The sequence below is a fragment of the Garra rufa genome, chromosome 2 (genome assembly GCF_049309525.1).
Source record: "Garra rufa chromosome 2, GarRuf1.0, whole genome shotgun sequence".
NCBI classification, from domain to species: domain Eukaryota; kingdom Metazoa; phylum Chordata; class Actinopteri; order Cypriniformes; family Cyprinidae; genus Garra; species Garra rufa.
The window spans coordinates 54,109,447-54,129,681 of record NC_133362.1 but is presented as its reverse complement, the minus strand read 5'-3'; the positions used below and the strand labels follow the sequence as shown (position 1 = coordinate 54,129,681).

Genomic DNA, 20,235 nt, shown 5'->3' with positions numbered 1-20,235 from the left:
GCCTCCACTGTGCACAGACCTGAGGACCTGTCTTTCTGCCCACGCCACAGGATGTTTGAAGTGGTGATTCATGCATCCTCTAAGTCACTGCCAGATGAGGTCATTCAAAGGTTGTGGGTTCAAGTCCCACCAGAGTCGTGGCTTTCTGGTAACTCTCATACTGTGGAGTTTTGCCCTCAGGCAGTAGAAATTTGTAGACATTTTCTTTTAGCATCCGCCTCTGGATGTTTTAACCCTCTGAGTCACTCTCCCGATAACCCTGCATGCGGTTTGGCGCCGTGGCTTAGTTGGTTAAAGCGCCTGTTTCGTAAACAGGAGATCCTGGGTTCAAATCCCAGCGGTGCCTTGGGCGGGGTTCCAGTCCAGCAAGCGCAAGCTTTTCCGAAAGCGACCCGCAAACAGCGGCAGCGAGTGGTTAATTTTCCTAACCGCCCAGACTCAGTTGTCGGCAAACGCCATAAAGCTGTCCAGCGCCCACTCAGCCAACCCCTGGCCTCTTCTCTGGAAGCCTGGATCATCTGAGTCGCCTTCCCGTAGGGCGAATGTGCTTCCAGGCTAGTCTAGTAAACAGGAGATCCTGCGTTTCGAATCCCAGCGATGCCTTTGGTTGCGCGCCACAATACAGCCGAGCTCGTGCTTTACCAAAAAACGGACGGCGAATGGGGACACAGAGGAGCTCGAGGACAGCGGGTGGTTTCTCTTGCAGCACTACCCTCTCACCTGCTTTTGGAGGATAGCATCCCAGGCTATCGAGTCCCACCGAGGAGGCGCCGTGGCTTAGTTGGTTAAAGCTCCTCTCTAGTACACAGGAGATCCTGGGTTCGAATCCCAACGGTGCCTTGGGTGGAGCTCCAGTCCAGTAAGCGTGCCTCCACTGTGCACAGACCTGAGGACCTGTCTTTCTGCCCACGCAACAGGATGTTTGAAGTGGTGATTCATGCATCCTCTAAGTCACTGCCAGATGAGGTCATTCAACTCAGTCGTGGCTTTCTGGTAACTCTCATACTGTGGAGTTTTGCCCTCGGGCAGTAGAAATTTGTAGACATTTTCTTTTAGCATCCGCCTCTGGATGTTTTAACCCTCTGAGTCACCCCCCGATAACCCTGCATGCGGTTTGGCGCCGTGGCTTAGTTGGTTAAAGTGCTTATCCTTTAAACAGGAGATCCTGGGTTCAAATCCCAGCGGTACCGTGGGTGGGGTTCCAGTCCAGCAAGCGCAAGCTTTTCCGAAAGCGACCCGCAAACAGCGGCAGCGAGTGGTTAATTTTGCTAACCGCCCCGACTCACTTGTCGGCAAACGCCTTAAAGCTGTCCAGCGCCCAGTCAGCCAACCCCTGGCCTCTTCTCTGGAAGCCTGGATCATCTGAGTCGCCTTCCCGTAGGGCGAACGTGCTTCCAGGCTAGTCTAGTAAACAGGAGATCCTGCGTTTCGAATCCCAGCGATGCCTTTGGTTGCGCGCCACAATACAGCCGAGCTCGTGCTTTACCAAAAAACGGACGGCGAATGGGGACACAGAGGAGCTCGAGGACAGCGGGTGGTTTCTCTTGCAGCACTACCCTCTCACCTGCTTTTGGAGGATAGCATCCCAGGCTATCGAGTCCCACCGAGGAGGCGCCGTGGCTTAGTTGGTTAAAGCTCCTCTCTAGTACACAGGAGATCCTGGGTTCGAATCCCAACGGTGCCTTGGGTGGCGCTCCAGTCCAGTAAGCGTGCCTCCACTGTGCACAGACCTGAGGACCTGTCTTTCTGCCCACGCCACAGGATGTTTGAAGTGGTGATTCATGCATCCTCTAAGTCACTGCCAGATGAGGTCATTCAAAGGTTGTGGGTTCAAGTCCCACCAGAGTCGTGGCTTTCTGGTAACTCTCATACTGTGGAGTTTTGCCCTCAGGCAGTAGAAATTTGTAGACATTTTCTTTTAGCATCCGCCTCTGGATGTTTTAACCCTCTGAGTCACTCTCCCGATAACCCTGCATGCGGTTTGGCGCCGTGGCTTAGTTGGTTAAAGCGCCTGTTTCGTAAACAGGAGATCCTGGGTTCAAATCCCAGCGGTGCCTTGGGCGGGGTTCCAGTCCAGCAAGCGCAAGCTTTTCCGAAAGCGACCCGCAAACAGCGGCAGCGAGTGGTTAATTTTCCTAACCGCCCAGACTCAGTTGTCGGCAAACGCCATAAAGCTGTCCAGCGCCCACTCAGCCAACCCCTGGCCTCTTCTCTGGAAGCCTGGATCATCTGAGTCGCCTTCCCGTAGGGCGAATGTGCTTCCAGGCTAGTCTAGTAAACAGGAGATCCTGCGTTTCGAATCCCAGCGATGCCTTTGGTTGCGCGCCACAATACAGCCGAGCTCGTGCTTTACCAAAAAACGGACGGCGAATGGGGACACAGAGGAGCTCGAGGACAGCGGGTGGTTTCTCTTGCAGCACTACCCTCTCACCTGCTTTTGGAGGATAGCATCCCAGGCTATCGAGTCCCACCGAGGAGGCGCCGTGGCTTAGTTGGTTAAAGCTCCTCTCTAGTACACAGGAGATCCTGGGTTCGAATCCCAACGGTGCTTTGGGTGGAGCTCCAGTCCAGTAAGCGTGCCTCCACTGTGCACAGACCTGAGGACCTGTCTTTCTGCCCACGCAACAGGATGTTTGAAGTGGTGATTCATGCATCCTCTAAGTCACTGCCAGATGAGGTCATTCAACTCAGTCGTGGCTTTCTGGTAACTCTCATACTGTGGAGTTTTGCCCTCGGGCAGTAGAAATTTGTAGACATTTTCTTTTAGCATCCGCCTCTGGATGTTTTAACCCTCTGAGTCACCCCCCGATAACCCTGCATGCGGTTTGGCGCCGTGGCTTAGTTGGTTAAAGTGCTTATCCTTTAAACAGGAGATCCTGGGTTCAAATCCCAGCGGTACCGTGGGTGGGGTTCCAGTCCAGCAAGCGCAAGCTTTTCCGAAAGCGACCCGCAAACAGCGGCAGCGAGTGGTTAATTTTGCTAACCGCCCCGACTCACTTGTCGGCAAACGCCTTAAAGCTGTCCAGCGCCCAGTCAGCCAACCCCTGGCCTCTTCTCTGGAAGCCTGGATCATCTGAGTCGCCTTCCCGTAGGGCGAACGTGCTTCCAGGCTAGTCTAGTAAACAGGAGATCCTGCGTTTCGAATCCCAGCGATGCCTTTGGTTGCGCGCCACAATACAGCCGAGCTCGTGCTTTACCAAAAAACGGACGGCGAATGGGGACACAGAGGAGCTCGAGGACAGCGGGTGGTTTCTCTTGCAGCACTACCCTCTCACCTGCTTTTGGAGGATAGCATCCCAGGCTATCGAGTCCCACCGAGGAGGCGCCGTGGCTTAGTTGGTTAAAGCTCCTCTCTAGTACACAGGAGATCCTGGGTTCGAATCCCAACGGTGCCTTGGGTGGCGCTCCAGTCCAGTAAGCGTGCCTCCACTGTGCACAGACCTGAGGACCTGTCTTTCTGCCCACGCCACAGGATGTTTGAAGTGGTGATTCATGCATCCTCTAAGTCACTGCCAGATGAGGTCATTCAAAGGTTGTGGGTTCAAGTCCCACCAGAGTCGTGGCTTTCTGGTAACTCTCATACTGTGGAGTTTTGCCCTCAGGCAGTAGAAATTTGTAGACATTTTCTTTTAGCATCCGCCTCTGGATGTTTTAACCCTCTGAGTCACTCTCCCGATAACCCTGCATGCGGTTTGGCGCCGTGGCTTAGTTGGTTAAAGCGCCTGTTTCGTAAACAGGAGATCCTGGGTTCAAATCCCAGCGGTGCCTTGGGCGGGGTTCCAGTCCAGCAAGCGCAAGCTTTTCCGAAAGCGACCCGCAAACAGCGGCAGCGAGTGGTTAATTTTCCTAACCGCCCAGACTCAGTTGTCGGCAAACGCCATAAAGCTGTCCAGCGCCCACTCAGCCAACCCCTGGCCTCTTCTCTGGAAGCCTGGATCATCTGAGTCGCCTTCCCGTAGGGCGAATGTGCTTCCAGGCTAGTCTAGTAAACAGGAGATCCTGCGTTTCGAATCCCAGCGATGCCTTTGGTTGCGCGCCACAATACAGCCGAGCTCGTGCTTTACCAAAAAACGGACGGCGAATGGGGACACAGAGGAGCTCGAGGACAGCGGGTGGTTTCTCTTGCAGCACTACCCTCTCACCTGCTTTTGGAGGATAGCATCCCAGGCTATCGAGTCCCACCGAGGAGGCGCCGTGGCTTAGTTGGTTAAAGCTCCTCTCTAGTACACAGGAGATCCTGGGTTCGAATCCCAACGGTGCCTTGGGTGGAGCTCCAGTCCAGTAAGCGTGCCTCCACTGTGCACAGACCTGAGGACCTGTCTTTCTGCCCACGCAACAGGATGTTTGAAGTGGTGATTCATGCATCCTCTAAGTCACTGCCAGATGAGGTCATTCAACTCAGTCGTGGCTTTCTGGTAACTCTCATACTGTGGAGTTTTGCCCTCGGGCAGTAGAAATTTGTAGACATTTTCTTTTAGCATCCGCCTCTGGATGTTTTAACCCTCTGAGTCACCCCCCGATAACCCTGCATGCGGTTTGGCGCCGTGGCTTAGTTGGTTAAAGTGCTTATCCTTTAAACAGGAGATCCTGGGTTCAAATCCCAGCGGTACCGTGGGTGGGGTTCCAGTCCAGCAAGCGCAAGCTTTTCCGAAAGCGACCCGCAAACAGCGGCAGCGAGTGGTTAATTTTGCTAACCGCCCCGACTCACTTGTCGGCAAACGCCTTAAAGCTGTCCAGCGCCCAGTCAGCCAACCCCTGGCCTCTTCTCTGGAAGCCTGGATCATCTGAGTCGCCTTCCCGTAGGGCGAACGTGCTTCCAGGCTAGTCTAGTAAACAGGAGATCCTGCGTTTCGAATCCCAGCGATGCCTTTGGTTGCGCGCCACAATACAGCCGAGCTCGTGCTTTACCAAAAAACGGACGGCGAATGGGGACACAGAGGAGCTCGAGGACAGCGGGTGGTTTCTCTTGCAGCACTACCCTCTCACCTGCTTTTGGAGGATAGCATCCCAGGCTATCGAGTCCCACCGAGGAGGCGCCGTGGCTTAGTTGGTTAAAGCTCCTCTCTAGTACACAGGAGATCCTGGGTTCGAATCCCAACGGTGCCTTGGGTGGCGCTCCAGTCCAGTAAGCGTGCCTCCACTGTGCACAGACCTGAGGACCTGTCTTTCTGCCCACGCCACAGGATGTTTGAAGTGGTGATTCATGCATCCTCTAAGTCACTGCCAGATGAGGTCATTCAAAGGTTGTGGGTTCAAGTCCCACCAGAGTCGTGGCTTTCTGGTAACTCTCATACTGTGGAGTTTTGCCCTCAGGCAGTAGAAATTTGTAGACATTTTCTTTTAGCATCCGCCTCTGGATGTTTTAACCCTCTGAGTCACTCTCCCGATAACCCTGCATGCGGTTTGGCGCCGTGGCTTAGTTGGTTAAAGCGCCTGTTTCGTAAACAGGAGATCCTGGGTTCAAATCCCAGCGGTGCCTTGGGCGGGGTTCCAGTCCAGCAAGCGCAAGCTTTTCCGAAAGCGACCCGCAAACAGCGGCAGCGAGTGGTTAATTTTCCTAACCGCCCAGACTCAGTTGTCGGCAAACGCCATAAAGCTGTCCAGCGCCCACTCAGCCAACCCCTGGCCTCTTCTCTGGAAGCCTGGATCATCTGAGTCGCCTTCCCGTAGGGCGAATGTGCTTCCAGGCTAGTCTAGTAAACAGGAGATCCTGCGTTTCGAATCCCAGCGATGCCTTTGGTTGCGCGCCACAATACAGCCGAGCTCGTGCTTTACCAAAAAACGGACGGCGAATGGGGACACAGAGGAGCTCGAGGACAGCGGGTGGTTTCTCTTGCAGCACTACCCTCTCACCTGCTTTTGGAGGATAGCATCCCAGGCTATCGAGTCCCACCGAGGAGGCGCCGTGGCTTAGTTGGTTAAAGCTCCTCTCTAGTACACAGGAGATCCTGGGTTCGAATCCCAACGGTGCCTTGGGTGGCGCTCCAGTCCAGTAAGCGTGCCTCCACTGTGCACAGACCTGAGGACCTGTCTTTCTGCCCACGCCACAGGATGTTTGAAGTGGTGATTCATGCATCCTCTAAGTCACTGCCAGATGAGGTCATTCAACTCAGTCGTGGCTTTCTGGTAACTCTCATACTGTGGAGTTTTGCCCTCGGGCAGTAGAAATTTGTAGACATTTTCTTTTAGCATCCGCCTCTGGATGTTTTAACCCTCTGAGTCACCCCCCGATAACCCTGCTTGCGGTTTGGCGCCGTGGCTTAGTTGGTTAAAGTGCTTATCCTTTAAACAGGAGATCCTGGGTTCAAATCCCAGCGGTACCGTGGGCGGGGTTCCAGTCCAGCAAGCGCAAGTTTTTCCGAAAGCGACCCGCAAACAGCGGCAGCGAGTGGTTAATTTTACTAACCGCCCCGACTCACTTGTCGGCAAATGCCTTAAAGCTGTCCAGCGCCCAGTCAGCCAACCCCTGGCCTCTTCTCTGGAAGCCTGGATCATCTGAGTCGCCTTCCCGTAGGGCGAACGTGCTTCCAGGCTAGTCTAGTAAACAGGAGATCCTGCGTTTCGAATCCCAGCGATGCCTTTGGTTGCGCGCCACAATACAGCCGAGCTCGTGCTTTACCAAAAAACGGACGGCGAATGGGGACACAGAGGAGCTCGAGGACAGCGGGTGGTTTCTCTTGCAGCACTACCCTCTCACCTGCTTTTGGAGGATAGCATCCCAGGCTATCGAGTCCCACCGAGGAGGCGCCGTGGCTTAGTTGGTTAAAGCTCCTCTCTAGTACACAGGAGATCCTGGGTTCGAATCCCAACGGTGCCTTGGGTGGTGCTCCAGTCCAGTAAGCGTGCCTCCACTGTGCACAGACCTGAGGACCTGTCTTTCTGCCCACGCAACAGGATGTTTGAAGTGGTGATTCATGCATCCTCTAAGTCACTGCCAGATGAGGTCATTCAAAGGTTGTGGGTTCAAGTCCCACCAGAGTCGTGGCTTTCTGGTAACTCTCATACTGTGGAGTTTTGCCCTCAGGCAGTAGAAATTTGTAGACATTTTCTTTTAGCATCCGCCTCTGGATGTTTTAACCCTCTGAGTCACTCTCCCGATAACCCTGCATGCGGTTTGGCGCCGTGGCTTAGTTGGTTAAAGCGCCTGTTTCGTAAACAGGAGATCCTGGGTTCAAATCCCAGCGGTGCCTTGGGCGGGGTTCCAGTCCAGCAAGCGCAAGCTTTTCCGAAAGCGACCCGCAAACAGCGGCAGCGAGTGGTTAATTTTGCTAACCGCCCCGACTCACTTGTCGGCAAACGCCTTAAAGCTGTCCAGCGCCCAGTCAGCCAACCCCTGGCCTCTTCTCTGGAAGCCTGGATCATCTGAGTCGCCTTCCCGTAGGGCGAACGTGCTTCCAGGCTAGTCTAGTAAACAGGAGATCCTGCGTTTCGAATCCCAGCGATGCCTTTGGTTGCGCGCCACAATACAGCCGAGCTCGTGCTTTACCAAAAAACGGACGGCGAATGGGGACACAGAGGAGCTCGAGGACAGCGGGTGGTTTCTCTTGCAGCACTACACTCTCACCTGCTTTTGGAGGATAGCATCCCAGGCTATCGAGTCCCACCGAGGAGGCGCCGTGGCTTAGTTGGTTAAAGCTCCTCTCTAGTACACAGGAGATCCTGGGTTTCGAATCCCAACGGTGCCTTGGGTGGCGCTCCAGTCCAGTAAGCGTGCCTCCACTGTGCACAGACCTGAGGACCTGTCTTTCTGCCCACGCAACAGGATGTTTGAAGTGGTGATTCATGCATCCTCTAAGTCACTGCCAGATGAGGTCATTCAACTCAGTCGTGGCTTTCTGGTAACTCTCATACTGTGGAGTTTTGCCCTCGGGCAGTAGAAATTTGTAGACATTTTCTTTTAGCATCCGCCTCTGGATGTTTTAACCCTCTGAGTCACCCCCCGATAACCCTGCATGCGGTTTGGCGCCGTGGCTTAGTTGGCTAAAGTGCTTGTCCTCTAAACAGGAGATCCTGGGTTCAAATCCCAGCGGTACCGTGGGCGGGGTTCCAGTCCAGCAAGCGCAAGTTTTTCCGAAAGCGACCCGCAAACAGCGGCAGCGAGTGGTTAATTTTGCTAACCGCCCCGACTCACTTGTCGGCAAACGCCTTAAAGCTGTCCAGCGCCCAGTCAGCCAACCCCTGGCCTCTTCTCTGGAAGCCTGGATCATCTGAGTCGCCTTCCCGTAGGGCGAACGTGCTTCCAGGCTAGTCTAGTAAACAGGAGATCCTGCGTTTCGAATCCCAGCGATGCCTTTGGTTGCGCGCCACAATACAGCCGAGCTCGTGCTTTACCAAAAAACGGACGGCGAATGGGGACACAGAGGAGCTCGAGGACAGCGGGTGGTTTCTCTTGCAGCACTACCCTCTCACCTGCTTTTGGAGGATAGCATCCCAGGCTATCGAGTCCCACCGAGGAGGCGCCGTGGCTTAGTTGGTTAAAGCTCCTCTCTAGTACACAGGAGATCCTGGGTTCGAATCCCAACGGTGCCTTGGGTGGCGCTCCAGTCCAGTAAGCGTGCCTCCACTGTGCACAGACCTGAGGACCTGTCTTTCTGCCCACGCCACAGGATGTTTGAAGTGGTGATTCATGCATCCTCTAAGTCACTGCCAGATGAGGTCATTCAACTCAGTCGTGGCTTTCTGGTAACTCTCATACTGTGGAGTTTTGCCCTCGGGCAGTAGAAATTTGTAGACATTTTCTTTTAGCATCCGCCTCTGGATGTTTTAACCCTCTGAGTCACCCCCCGATAACCCTGCATGCGGTTTGGCGCCGTGGCTTAGTTGGTTAAAGTGCTTATCCTTTAAACAGGAGATCCTGGGTTCAAATCCCAGCGGTACCGTGGGCGGGGTTCCAGTCCAGCAAGCGCAAGTTTTTCCGAAAGCGACCCGCAAACAGCGGCAGCGAGTGGTTAATTTTACTAACCGCCCCGACTCACTTGTCGGCAAACGCCTTAAAGCTGTCCAGCGCCCAGTCAGCCAACCCCTGGCCTCTTCTCTGGAAGCCTGGATCATCTGAGTCGCCTTCCCGTAGGGCGAACGTGCTTCCGGGCTAGTCTAGTAAACAGGAGATCCTGCGTTTCGAATCCCAGCGATGCCTTTGGTTGCGCGCCACAATACAGCCGAGCTCGTGCTTTACCAAAAAACGGACGGCGAATGGGGACACAGAGGAGCTCGAGGACAGCGGGTGGTTTCTCTTGCAGCACTACCCTCTCACCTGCTTTTGGAGGATAGCATCCCAGGCTATCGAGTCCCACCGAGGAGGCGCCGTGGCTTAGTTGGTTAAAGCTCCTCTCTAGTACACAGGAGATCCTGGGTTCGAATCCCAACGGTGCCTTGGGTGGCGCTCCAGTCCAGTAAGCGTGCCTCCACTGTGCACAGACCTGAGGACCTGTCTTTCTGCCCACGCAACAGGATGTTTGAAGTGGTGATTCATGTATCCTCTAAGTCACTGCCAGATGAGGTCATTCAACTCAGTCGTGGCTTTCTGGTAACTCTCATACTGTGGAGTTTTGCCCTCGGGCAGTAGAAATTTGTAGACATTTTCTTTTAGCATCCGCCTCTGGATGTTTTAACCCTCTGAGTCACCCCCCGATAACCCTGCATGCGGTTTGGCGCCGTGGCTTAGTTGGTTAAAGTGCTTATCCTTTAAACAGGAGATCCTGGGTTTTAAATCCCAGCGGTACCGTGGGCGGGGTTCCAGTCCAGCAAGCGCAAGTTTTTCCGAAAGCGACCCGCAAACAGCGGCAGCGAGTGGTTAATTTTACTAACCGCCCCGACTCACTTGTCGGCAAACGCCTTAAAGCTGTCCAGCGCCCAGTCAGCCAACCCCTGGCCTCTTCTCTGGAAGCCTGGATCATCTGAGTCGCCTTCCCGTAGGGCGAACGTGCTTCCGGGCTAGTCTAGTAAACAGGAGATCCTGCGTTTCGAATCCCAGCGATGCCTTTGGTTGCGCGCCACAATACAGCCGAGCTCGTGCTTTACCAAAAAACGGACGGCGAATGGGGACACAGAGGAGCTCGAGGACAGCGGGTGGTTTCTCTTGCAGCACTACCCTCTCACCTGCTTTTGGAGGATAGCATCCCAGGCTATCGAGTCCCACCGAGGAGGCGCCGTGGCTTAGTTGGTTAAAGCTCCTCTCTAGTACACAGGAGATCCTGGGTTCGAATCCCAACGGTGCCTTGGGTGGCGCTCCAGTCCAGTAAGCGTGCCTCCACTGTGCACAGACCTGAGGACCTGTCTTTCTGCCCACGCAACAGGATGTTTGAAGTGGTGATTCATGTATCCTCTAAGTCACTGCCAGATGAGGTCATTCAAAGGTTGTGGGTTCAAGTCCCACCAGAGTCGTGGCTTTCTGGTAACTCTCATACTGTGGAGTTTTGCCCTCAGGCAGTAGAAATTTGTAGACATTTTCTTTTAGCATCCGCCTCTGGATGTTTTAACCCTCTGAGTCACTCTCCCGATAACCCTGCATGCGGTTTGGCGCCGTGGCTTAGTTGGTTAAAGCGCCTATTTCGTAAACAGGAGATCCTGGGTTCAAATCCCAGCGGTGCCTTGGGCGGGGTTCCAGTCCAGCAAGCGCAAGCTTTTCCGAAAGCGACCCGCAAACAGCGGCAGCGAGTGGTTAATTTTGCTAACCGCCCCGACTCACTTGTCGGCAAACGCCTTAAAGCTGTCCAGCGCCCAGTCAGCCAACCCCTGGCCTCTTCTCTGGAAGCCTGGATCATCTGAGTCGCCTTCCCGTAGGGCGAACGTGCTTCCAGGCTAGTCTAGTAAACAGGAGATCCTGCGTTTCGAATCCCAGCGATGCCTTTGGTTGCGCGCCACAATACAGCCGAGCTCGTGCTTTACCAAAAAACGGACGGCGAATGGCGACACAGAGGAGCTTGTGGACCGCGGGCGGTTTCTCTTGCAACACTACCCTCTCACCTGCTTTTGGAGCATAGCATCCCAGGCTAACGGGTCCCACCGAGGAGGTGCCGTGGCTTAGCTGGTCAAAGCGCCTGTCTTGTAAACAGGAGATCCTGGGTTCGAATCCCAGCAGTGCCTTTCCACCGGTGGCTGTCTCTGGCCTCGCTGTTGAATGGGGACCATGGCGACGCTCTGTTTTTGAACCGTGCAAAGACCTGTCTTTCTGCCCAACAGCGTGCCACTCGGTTGAGCTGGACGGGCACAAATCTTTAAGAAAAGCCCTCAGTGGCCCAGCCTGGCATACCGACGGGCTCTGTGGCGCAATGGATAGCGCATTGGACTTCTAGGCTGCCAGATGAGGCCATTCAAAGGTTGTGGGTTCTAGTCCCACCAGTGTCGTGCTTTTTGGCATTTTGTTAAGCCCGTACTGCGCAGTGTTGCTCTCGGACTGCAGAAACCATTTTGAGGCCTCCTGGTCTCAGCGTACATTGATTTAAAAAAAAAAAATGTCAATCATATTTAAAAGGTAGCAAAACATGCCCAAGATCCAATTCAGTGAGGTATGGCAATCACTGTCTTGCATCAAGTGAAGGCAGCAGGACGTTCGAAGTGTTGATTCATGAATCCTCTAAGCCGCCCTCCCCTCGCCTAGCATGCGGGGTGGCGCCGTGGCTTAGTTGGTTAAAGCGCCTGTCTAGTAAACAGGAGATCCTGGGTTCGAATCCCAGCGGTGCCTTTGGTTGCGCGCCACAATACAGCCGAGCTCGTGCTTTACCAAAACACGGACGGCGAATGGGGACACAGAGGAGCTCGAGGACAGCGGGTGGTTTCTCTTGCAGCACTACCCTCTCACCTGCTTTTGGAGGATAGCATCCCAGGCTATCGAGTCCCACCGAGGAGGCGCCGTGGCTTAGTTGGTTAAAGCTCCTCTCTAGTACACAGGAGATCCTGGGTTCGAATCCCAACGGTGCCTTGGGTGGAGCTCCAGTCCAGTAAGCGTGCCTCCACTGTGCACAGACCTGAGGACCTGTCTTTCTGCCCACGCAACAGGATGTTTGAAGTGGTGATTCATGCATCCTCTAAGTCACTGCCAGATGAGGTCATTCAACTCAATCGTGGCTTTCTGGTAACTCTCATACTGTGGAGTTTTGCCCTCGGGCAGTAGAAATTTGTAGACATTTTCTTTTAGCATCCGCCTCTGGATGTTTTAACCCTCTGAGTCACCCCCCGATAACCCTGCATGCGGTTTGGCGCCGTGGCTTAGTTGGTTAAAGTGCTTATCCTTTAAACAGGAGATCCTGGGTTCAAATCCCAGCGGTACCGTGGGTGGGGTTCCAGTCCAGCAAGCGCAAGCTTTTCCGAAAGCGACCCGCAAACAGCGGCAGCGAGTGGTTAATTTTGCTAACCGCCCCGACTCACTTGTCGGCAAACGCCTTAAAGCTGTCCAGCGCCCAGTCAGCCAACCCCTGGCCTCTTCTCTGGAAGCCTGGATCATCTGAGTCGCCTTCCCGTAGGGCGAACGTGCTTCCAGGCTAGTCTAGTAAACAGGAGATCCTGCGTTTCGAATCCCAGCGATGCCTTTGGTTGCGCGCCACAATACAGCCGAGCTCGTGCTTTACCAAAAAACGGACGGCGAATGGGGACACAGAGGAGCTCGAGGACAGCGGGTGGTTTCTCTTGCAGCACTACCCTCTCACCTGCTTTTGGAGGATAGCATCCCAGGCTATCGAGTCCCACCGAGGAGGCGCCGTGGCTTAGTTGGTTAAAGCTCCTCTCTAGTACACAGGAGATCCTGGGTTCGAATCCCAACGGTGCCTTGGGTGGCGCTCCAGTCCAGTAAGCGTGCCTCCACTGTGCACAGACCTGAGGACCTGTCTTTCTGCCCACGCAACAGGATGTTTGAAGTGGTGATTCATGCATCCTCTAAGTCACTGCCAGATGAGGTCATTCAAAGGTTGTGGGTTCAAGTCCCACCAGAGTCGTGGTTTTCTGGTAACTCTCATACTGTGGAGTTTTGCCCTCAGGCAGTAGAAATTTGTAGACATTTTCTTTTAGCGTCCGCCTCTGGATGTTTTAACCCTCTGAGTCACTCTCCCGATAACCCTGCATGCGGTTTGGCGCCGTGGCTTAGTTGGTTACATTTACATTTACATTTATTCATTTAGCAGACGCTTTTATCCAAAGCGACTTACAATTGGGAATACAACAAATAATTCATCCTAAGGAGGCAGATCGACATAGGAAGTGCTCAAAAGTACCATATGTCAGGCGTTGTCAGATGAGTACGGGCTAGAAAGGGAAGATCAGGAAAGAGAGGAGAATTTTTTTTTTTTTTTTTTTTTTTTTCAGATAGTCAGATAGTGTCGAAAAAGATGGGTTTTCAGCAGTCGCTTGAAGACAGTAATGGAGTCGGCGTTTCGGATGGGGGTGGGAAGATCATTCCACCAGGCAGGGACATTGAAGGAGAATGTTTTGGAAAGTGATTTCATGCCTCTCTGTGGTGGTACAATAAGGCGTCTTTCGCTAGAGGATCTCAGACTTCTGGAGGGAGTGTAGATGCGTAGTAGTGAATGGAGGTAGGCCGGTGATGAGCCGGTGGCTGTCCTATAGGCCAGCATCAGTGTCTTGAATTTGATGCGTGCTGTAACCGGTAGCCAGTGCAGGGATATGAAGAGAGGTGTGACATGGGCCTTCTTGGGCTCATTGAAGACGAGCCGTGCTGCTGCATTCTGAATCATTTGTAGAGGCCTGATTGTACATGCTGGAAGACCAGCTAAAAGAGCATTGCAATAGTCCAGCCTGGAAATGACCAGGGCTTGGACAAGGAGTTGTGCAGCATGCTCTGTTAGGAAGGGCCTGATCTTTCTGATGTTGTGCAACGCAAACCTGCAGGATCGAGCAGTTTTAGCTATATGTTCTTTAAAAGTCAATTGGTCATCAAAGATTACACCAAGATTTCTGGCTGAAGTCGATGGGGTAATTGTTGATGAACCTAACTGGATGGAGAAGTCATGTTGTAAAGTTGGAGTGGCGGGAAAGACAAGGAGCTCAGTTTTAGCTAGATTGAGCTGAAGATGGTGTTCCTTCATCCATGCAGAGATATCCGCCAGGCAGCCAGAGATCCTTGCAGCTACTGATGGATCATCTGGTTTGAAAGAAAGATAGAGCTGTGTGTCATCAGCATAGCAATGGTAGGAGAAGCCATGTGCCTGTATGATGGGGCCCAGAGATGTAGTGTATATGGAGAAGAGGAGGGGTCCAAGAACTGATCCCTGAGGAACCCCAGTGACCAGTTGATGAGTTTTGGAAACCTCCCCTCCCCAGGCCACTCTGAAAGACCTACCAGAGAGATAGGATTTGAACCAGCGAAGTGAAGTCCCTGTGATGCCCAACGATGAGAGGGTAGACAGAAGGATCTGGTGATTTACCGTGTCAAATGCTGCAGAAAGGTCCAGTAAGATGAGTACTGATGATTTGGAATCAGCTTTTGCAATCCGCAGGGCTTCAGTGACAGACAGTAGTGCCGTCTCAGTTGAATGGCCACTCTTGAACCCTGACTGGTTAGCATCCAATAGGTTGTTCTGTGAGAGAAATAAAGATAGCTGGTTGAAGACAGCTCGTTCCAGTGTTTTTGCTATGAACGGAAGGAGAGAGACAGGTCTATAGTTGTCTATGAGTGAAGTGTTAAGTGTAGGTTTTTTGAGCAGTGGGGTTACCCGGGCCTGCTTAAATGTAGTGGGGAAAGTGCCTGTGAGAAGAGATGTGTTGATGATGTGTGTGAGCGCTGGTAGGATTGTAGGAGAGATTGCTTGGAGAAGGTGTGAGGGGATGGGGTCTAAAGGACATGTCGTCGGATGGCTGGAGAGGAGAAGTTTGGTTACTTCTGCCTCAGAAAGGGGATGGAAGGAGAAGAGGGGAGTTTCAGCCGTGGGTGTGGTCAGTTTTAGTTCCTGTATGTGTGGAGCTGAGAACTTATTACTGATAGATGTAGTTTTTTCTGTAAAAAATGTGGCAAAATCATCAGCTGTTATAGAAGTGGTGGGAGGTGGTGGAGGGGGACAGAGCAGTGAATTAAAAGTTTTGAAAAGGTTGCGTGTGTCCGGAGCATTGTTGATCTTGTTGTGGAAGTATGAAGATTTGGCAGTATGGACATGGGTAGAGAAAGATGACAGCAGAGACTGATACATACTCAAGTCAGATGGATCCTTAGATTTGTGCCATTTTCTCTCAGCTGCCCTAAGTTTGGACCGATGCTCACGAAGAACATCGGATAGCCAAGGGTTGGAAGGAGCAGCCCGTGCTGGCCTGGAGGAGAGAGGGCATATTTCATCTAGGCAAGAAGTAAGAGTGGAACATAACGTGTCGGTTGCTGCATTAGTATCCAGAGATGTGAAGTGGGTAGGAGAGGGAAGAGAGGAGGATATTGATGAAGAAAGATGGGAGGGTGAGAGAGAGCGTAGGTTTCGTCTAAAGGTAACGGGTAGGGGGGGTGGGGGTGCACAAGTAGCAAGATGTAGGTTTAGTGTAATGAAGAAATGGTCAGAGATGTGAAGGGGTTTGACCACAATGTCGTCTGAAGTACAGTTTCGTGTGTAGATGAGATCAAGTTGGTTGCCGGATTTATGAGTGTATGCAGTGGTAGTGCGTTTTAGGTCAAATGAAGCAAGAAGTGAATGGAAGTCTGCAGCATAGGGTTTGTCCAGATGCATGTTAAAATCTCCAAAGACCAGAAGTGGGCTGCCATCTTCTGGAAAAGAGGATAGCAGCCCATCCAGCTCTTCTAAGAAGATGCCAAGTTGACTAGGAGGGCGGTAAATGACCACAACATGGAGTTTGATAGGAGATGTTATAGTGATTGTATGAGATTCAAATGAGTTATAATTGCATAGAGGAGAATGGGTTGAGTATTTCCAGTTGTTGGAAATCAGAAGTCCCGTACCCCCACCCCTTCCAGTCTGACGAGGGGTGTGAGAGAAGGAGAATTTATTAGATAGAGCAGCTGGGGTTACAGAGTCATCTGGACGTATCCAGGTCTCAGTCAAACCTAGGATGCTCAGGCCAGATTGCAAGGAAAATGCCGAAATGAAGTCTGCTTTGTTGACAGCTGATCGACAGTTCCAAAGTCCAACCGTGAAGGAGAAAGGTTCAGTGGAAGAGGTGTGTATTGGACGCAGGTTAGAGAGATTGCGTCGGCGTGTGCGTGTGATGTTAGTGCGGTGTGTAGAGAGCACCGGAATGAGTTGGAAACACATGATAGAGAAGGACAGAAAGAAGAGTGAGAAAAGGAAAGGAGTACTTAAGTGCGTTGTCGGTGTCGTTGCTCGGAGAAGTCGCGCAGGAAAAGTCGCAGTCTTTACTCTTGTCGGTCTTCACGCGAGGAGGCTGAACGCTTCCGCTGACGCTTCAGCGTCAGCTGGTATGACACCGTTAAATACACAACCAAACAAAGCTTTACTGAAACAGCTAGGGACGCCTCCTGGGCTCAGTACAGCCGCAAATGTATTGCACGCACGCAAAATGTCTCTAATCGAAACTTAAATGCAACCAACTTCGCACTTCTAATTGCTCTGGAAGGGCGCGATATGAATAACCAAAGCTTCCCTTGGCCGTCCGCTCAGTTTTGAATTTTAATAAGCACAATCAAAACTACTATTAAACGCAGAAACCACTAGCAAGGCAAATAACAGACCAACGAGTGCTTAATTAACAGCAGCTTAATGTAAATATAAACGAATACCCTAGTTAAATAAATATAAGTGTGCTTTTAACCACAGCGCAATGTAAACAGAACGAATAAATGAACGAATCCAACGACAGAGTGCTTTTAACAGCAGATCAATGTAAACAGAACGAATAAATGAACGAATCCAACGACAGAGTGCTTTTAACAGCAGATCAATGTAAACAGAACGAATAAATGAACGAATCCAACGACAGAGTGCTTTCAACAGCAGCACAAAGCAGACTGAAACGAATAAATTAATAAATTCAAACGAGTGCTTTTAACTGCAGCTCAATGTAACGTTCGCCTATTAAAATAGTATTTAAGCAGCAACTTACCCGCAGTCGTTCTTTCTCCTCTGAGGATTGGAATCACTTTCCCACAATATGGAAAGTGAGCCAGCTATTTAAGCAGTATTCTCGCTAGCCACGCCTCCTGGGCTCAGTACAGCCGCAAATGTATTGCACGCACGCAAAATGTCTCTAATCGAAACTTAAATGCAACCAACTTCGCACTTCTAATTGCTCTGGAAGGGCGCGATATGAATAACCAAAGCTTCCCTTGGCCGTCCGCTCAGTTTTGAATTTTAATAAGCACAATCAAAACTACTATTAAACGCAGAAACCACTAGCAAGGCAAATAACAGACCAACGAGTGCTTAATTAACAGCAGCTTAATGTAAATATAAACGAATACCCTAGTTAAATAAATATAAGAGTGCTTTTAACCACAGCGCAATGTAAACAGAACGAATAAATGAACGAATCCAACGACAGAGTGCTTTTAACAGCAGATCAATGTAAACAGAACGAATAAATGAACGAATCCAACGACAGAGTGCTTTTAACAGCAGATCAATGTAAACAGAACGAATAAATGAACGAATCCAACGACAGAGTGCTTTTAACAGCAGCACAAAGCAGACTGAAACGAATAAATTAATAAATTCAAACGAGTGCTTTTAACTGCAGCTCAATGTAACGTTCGCCTATTAAAATAGTATTTAAGCAGCAACTTACCCGCAGTCGTTCTTTCTCCTCTGAGGATTGGAATCACTTTGGTTAAAGCGCCTGTTTCGTAAACAGGAGATCCTGGGTTCAAATCCCAGCGGTGCCTTGGGCGGGGTTCCAGTCCAGCAAGCACAAGCTTTTCCGAAAGCGACCCGCAAACAGCGGCAGCGAGTGGTTAATTTTGCTAACCGCCCCGACTCAGTTGTCGGCAAACGCCATAAAGCTGTCCAGCGCCCAGTCAGCCAACCCCTGGCCTCTTCTCTGGAAGCCTGGATCATCTGAGTCGCCTTCCCGTAGGGCGAACGTGCTTCCAGGCTAGTCTAGTAAACAGGAGATCCTGCGTTTCGAATCCCAGCGATGCCTTTGGTTGCGCGCCACAATACAGCCGAGCTCGTGCTTTACCAAAAAACGGACGGCGAATGGGGACACAGAGGAGCTCGAGGACAGCGGGTGGTTTCTCTTGCAGCACTACCCTCTCACCTGCTTTTGGAGGATAGCATCCCAGGCTATCGAGTCCCACCGAGGAGGCGCCGTGGCTTAGTTGGTTAAAGCTCCTCTCTAGTACACAGGAGATCCTGGGTTCGAATCCCAACGGTGCCTTGGGTGGAGCTCCAGTCCAGTAAGCGTGCCTCCACTGTGCACAGACCTGAGGACCTGTCTTTCTGCCCACGCAACAGGATGTTTGAAGTGGTGATTCATGCATCCTCTAAGTCACTGCCACATGAGGTCATTCAACTCAGTCGTGGCTTTCTGGTAACTCTCATACTGTGGAGTTTTGCCCTCGGGCAGTAGAAATTTGTAGACATTTTCTTTTAGCATCCGCCTCTGGATGTTTTAACCCTCTGAGTCACCCCCCGATAACCCTGCATGCGGTTTGGCGCCGTGGCTTAGTTGGTTAAAGTGCTTATCCTTTAAACAGGAGATCCTGGGTTCAAATCCCAGCGGTGCCTTGGGCAGGGTTCCAGTCCAGCAAGCGCAAGCTTTTCCGAAAGCGACCCGCAAACAGCGGCAGCGAGTGGTTAATTTTGCTAACCGCCCCGACTCACTTGTCGGCAAACGCCTTAAAGCTGTCCAGCGCCCAGTCAGCCAACCCCTGGCCTCTTCTCTGGAAGCCTGGATCATCTGAGTCGCCTTCCCGTAGGGCGAACGTGCTTCCAGGCTAGTCTAGTAAACAGGAGATCCTGCGTTTCGAATCCCAGCGATGCCTTTGGTTGCGCGCCACAATACAGCCGAGCTCGTGCTTTACCAAAAAACGGACGGCGAATGGGGACACAGAGGAGCTCGAGGACAGCGGGTGGTTTCTCTTGCAGCACTACCCTCTCACCTGCTTTTGGAGGATAGCATCCCAGGCTATCGAGTCCCACCGAGGAGGCGCCGTGGCTTAGTTGGTTAAAGCTCCTCTCTAGTACACAGGAGATCCTGGGTTCGAATCCCAACGGTGCCTTGGGTGGCGCTCCAGTCCAGTAAGCGTGCCTCCACTGTGCACAGACCTGAGGACCTGTCTTTCTGCCCACGCAACAGGATGTTTGAAGTGGTGATTCATGCATCCTCTAAGTCACTGCCAGATGAGGTCATTCAAAGGTTGTGGGTTCAAGTCCCACCAGAGTCGTGGCTTTCTGGTAACTCTCATACTGTGGAGTTTTGCCCTCAGGCAGTAGAAATTTGTAGACATTTTCTTTTAGCATCTGCCTCTGGATGTTTTAACCCTCTGAGTCACTCTCCCGATAACCCTGCATGCGGTTTGGCGCCGTGGCTTAGTTGGTTAAAGCGCCTGTTTCGTAAACAGGAGATCCTGGGTTCAAATCCCAGCGGTGCCTTGGGCGGGGTTCCAGTCCAGCAAGCGCAAGCTTTTCCGAAAGCGACCCGCAAACAGCGGCAGCGAGTGGTTAATTTTGCTAACCGCCCCGACTCACTTGTCGGCAAACGCCTTAAAGCTGTCCAGCGCCCAGTCAGCCAACCCCTGGCCTCTTCTCTGGAAGCCTGGATCATCTGAGTCGCCTTCCCGTAGGGCGAACGTGCTTCCAGGCTAGTCTAGTAAACAGGAGATCCTGCGTTTCGAATCCCAGCGATGCCTTTGGTTGCGCGCCACAATACAGCCGAGCTCGTGCTTTACCAAAAAACGGACGGCGAATGGCGACACAGAGGAGCTTGTGGACCGCGGGCGGTTTCTCTTGCAACACTACCCTCTCACCTGCTTTTGGAGGATAGCATCCCAGGCTAACGGGTCCCACCGAGGAGGCGCCGTGGCTTAGCTGGTCAAAGCGCCTGTCTTGTAAACAGGAGATCCTGGGTTCGAATCCCAGCGGTGCCTTTCCACCGGTGGCTGTCTCTGTCCCGAGGAACAGTCCTGGGTCAGTGCCAAAGACATACTGGACCCTCAACTCACTGCCGCGTTTCACCTGGAACATCCGGGGAAACCGGCTCCTCGGCGCCAAGGAGTGGCTCGCGTCGGGAGCCGCTCGCAGGGGAGGGGCTCTGTCACCGATCGTGCCTCTGTGGCCCTCTCCGAACGATCTCAGCGGGAACCTTCGCCCGAGTTTTAGTTCCTACCCGGAC

The 20,235-nt window shown here is 52.2% G+C and overlaps 11 non-coding genes across 11 annotated transcripts; all 11 read left to right on the top strand.

The window, feature by feature from the left end:
- The first annotated feature begins 272 nt into the window (after positions 1 to 272).
- Positions 273 to 346, top strand: trnat-cgu (transfer RNA threonine (anticodon CGU)). The gene has a single exon. It is a non-coding gene; the product is annotated as a tRNA-Thr (tRNA).
- A 1,637-nt stretch (positions 347 to 1,983) lies between these two features.
- On the top strand, positions 1,984 to 2,057 carry trnat-cgu (transfer RNA threonine (anticodon CGU)). The gene has a single exon. It is a non-coding gene; the product is annotated as a tRNA-Thr (tRNA).
- A 1,637-nt stretch (positions 2,058 to 3,694) lies between these two features.
- Positions 3,695 to 3,768, top strand: trnat-cgu (transfer RNA threonine (anticodon CGU)). Its single transcript has one exon. It is a non-coding gene; the product is annotated as a tRNA-Thr (tRNA).
- A 1,637-nt stretch (positions 3,769 to 5,405) lies between these two features.
- On the top strand, positions 5,406 to 5,479 carry trnat-cgu (transfer RNA threonine (anticodon CGU)). Its single transcript has one exon. It is a non-coding gene; the product is annotated as a tRNA-Thr (tRNA).
- A 1,637-nt stretch (positions 5,480 to 7,116) lies between these two features.
- Positions 7,117 to 7,190, top strand: trnat-cgu (transfer RNA threonine (anticodon CGU)). Its single transcript has one exon. It is a non-coding gene; the product is annotated as a tRNA-Thr (tRNA).
- Positions 7,191 to 7,961: 771 nt separating this feature from the next.
- Positions 7,962 to 8,035, top strand: trnar-ucu (transfer RNA arginine (anticodon UCU)). Its single transcript has one exon. It is a non-coding gene; the product is annotated as a tRNA-Arg (tRNA).
- Positions 8,036 to 10,517: 2,482 nt separating this feature from the next.
- On the top strand, positions 10,518 to 10,591 carry trnat-cgu (transfer RNA threonine (anticodon CGU)). Its single transcript has one exon. It is a non-coding gene; the product is annotated as a tRNA-Thr (tRNA).
- A 420-nt stretch (positions 10,592 to 11,011) lies between these two features.
- On the top strand, positions 11,012 to 11,085 carry trnat-ugu (transfer RNA threonine (anticodon UGU)). Its single transcript has one exon. It is a non-coding gene; the product is annotated as a tRNA-Thr (tRNA).
- A 524-nt stretch (positions 11,086 to 11,609) lies between these two features.
- On the top strand, positions 11,610 to 11,683 carry trnat-agu (transfer RNA threonine (anticodon AGU)). Its single transcript has one exon. It is a non-coding gene; the product is annotated as a tRNA-Thr (tRNA).
- Positions 11,684 to 19,422: 7,739 nt separating this feature from the next.
- On the top strand, positions 19,423 to 19,496 carry trnat-cgu (transfer RNA threonine (anticodon CGU)). Its single transcript has one exon. It is a non-coding gene; the product is annotated as a tRNA-Thr (tRNA).
- A 420-nt stretch (positions 19,497 to 19,916) lies between these two features.
- trnat-ugu (transfer RNA threonine (anticodon UGU)) lies at positions 19,917 to 19,990 on the top strand. The gene has a single exon. It is a non-coding gene; the product is annotated as a tRNA-Thr (tRNA).
- The last annotated feature ends 245 nt before the right edge of the window (positions 19,991 to 20,235 follow it).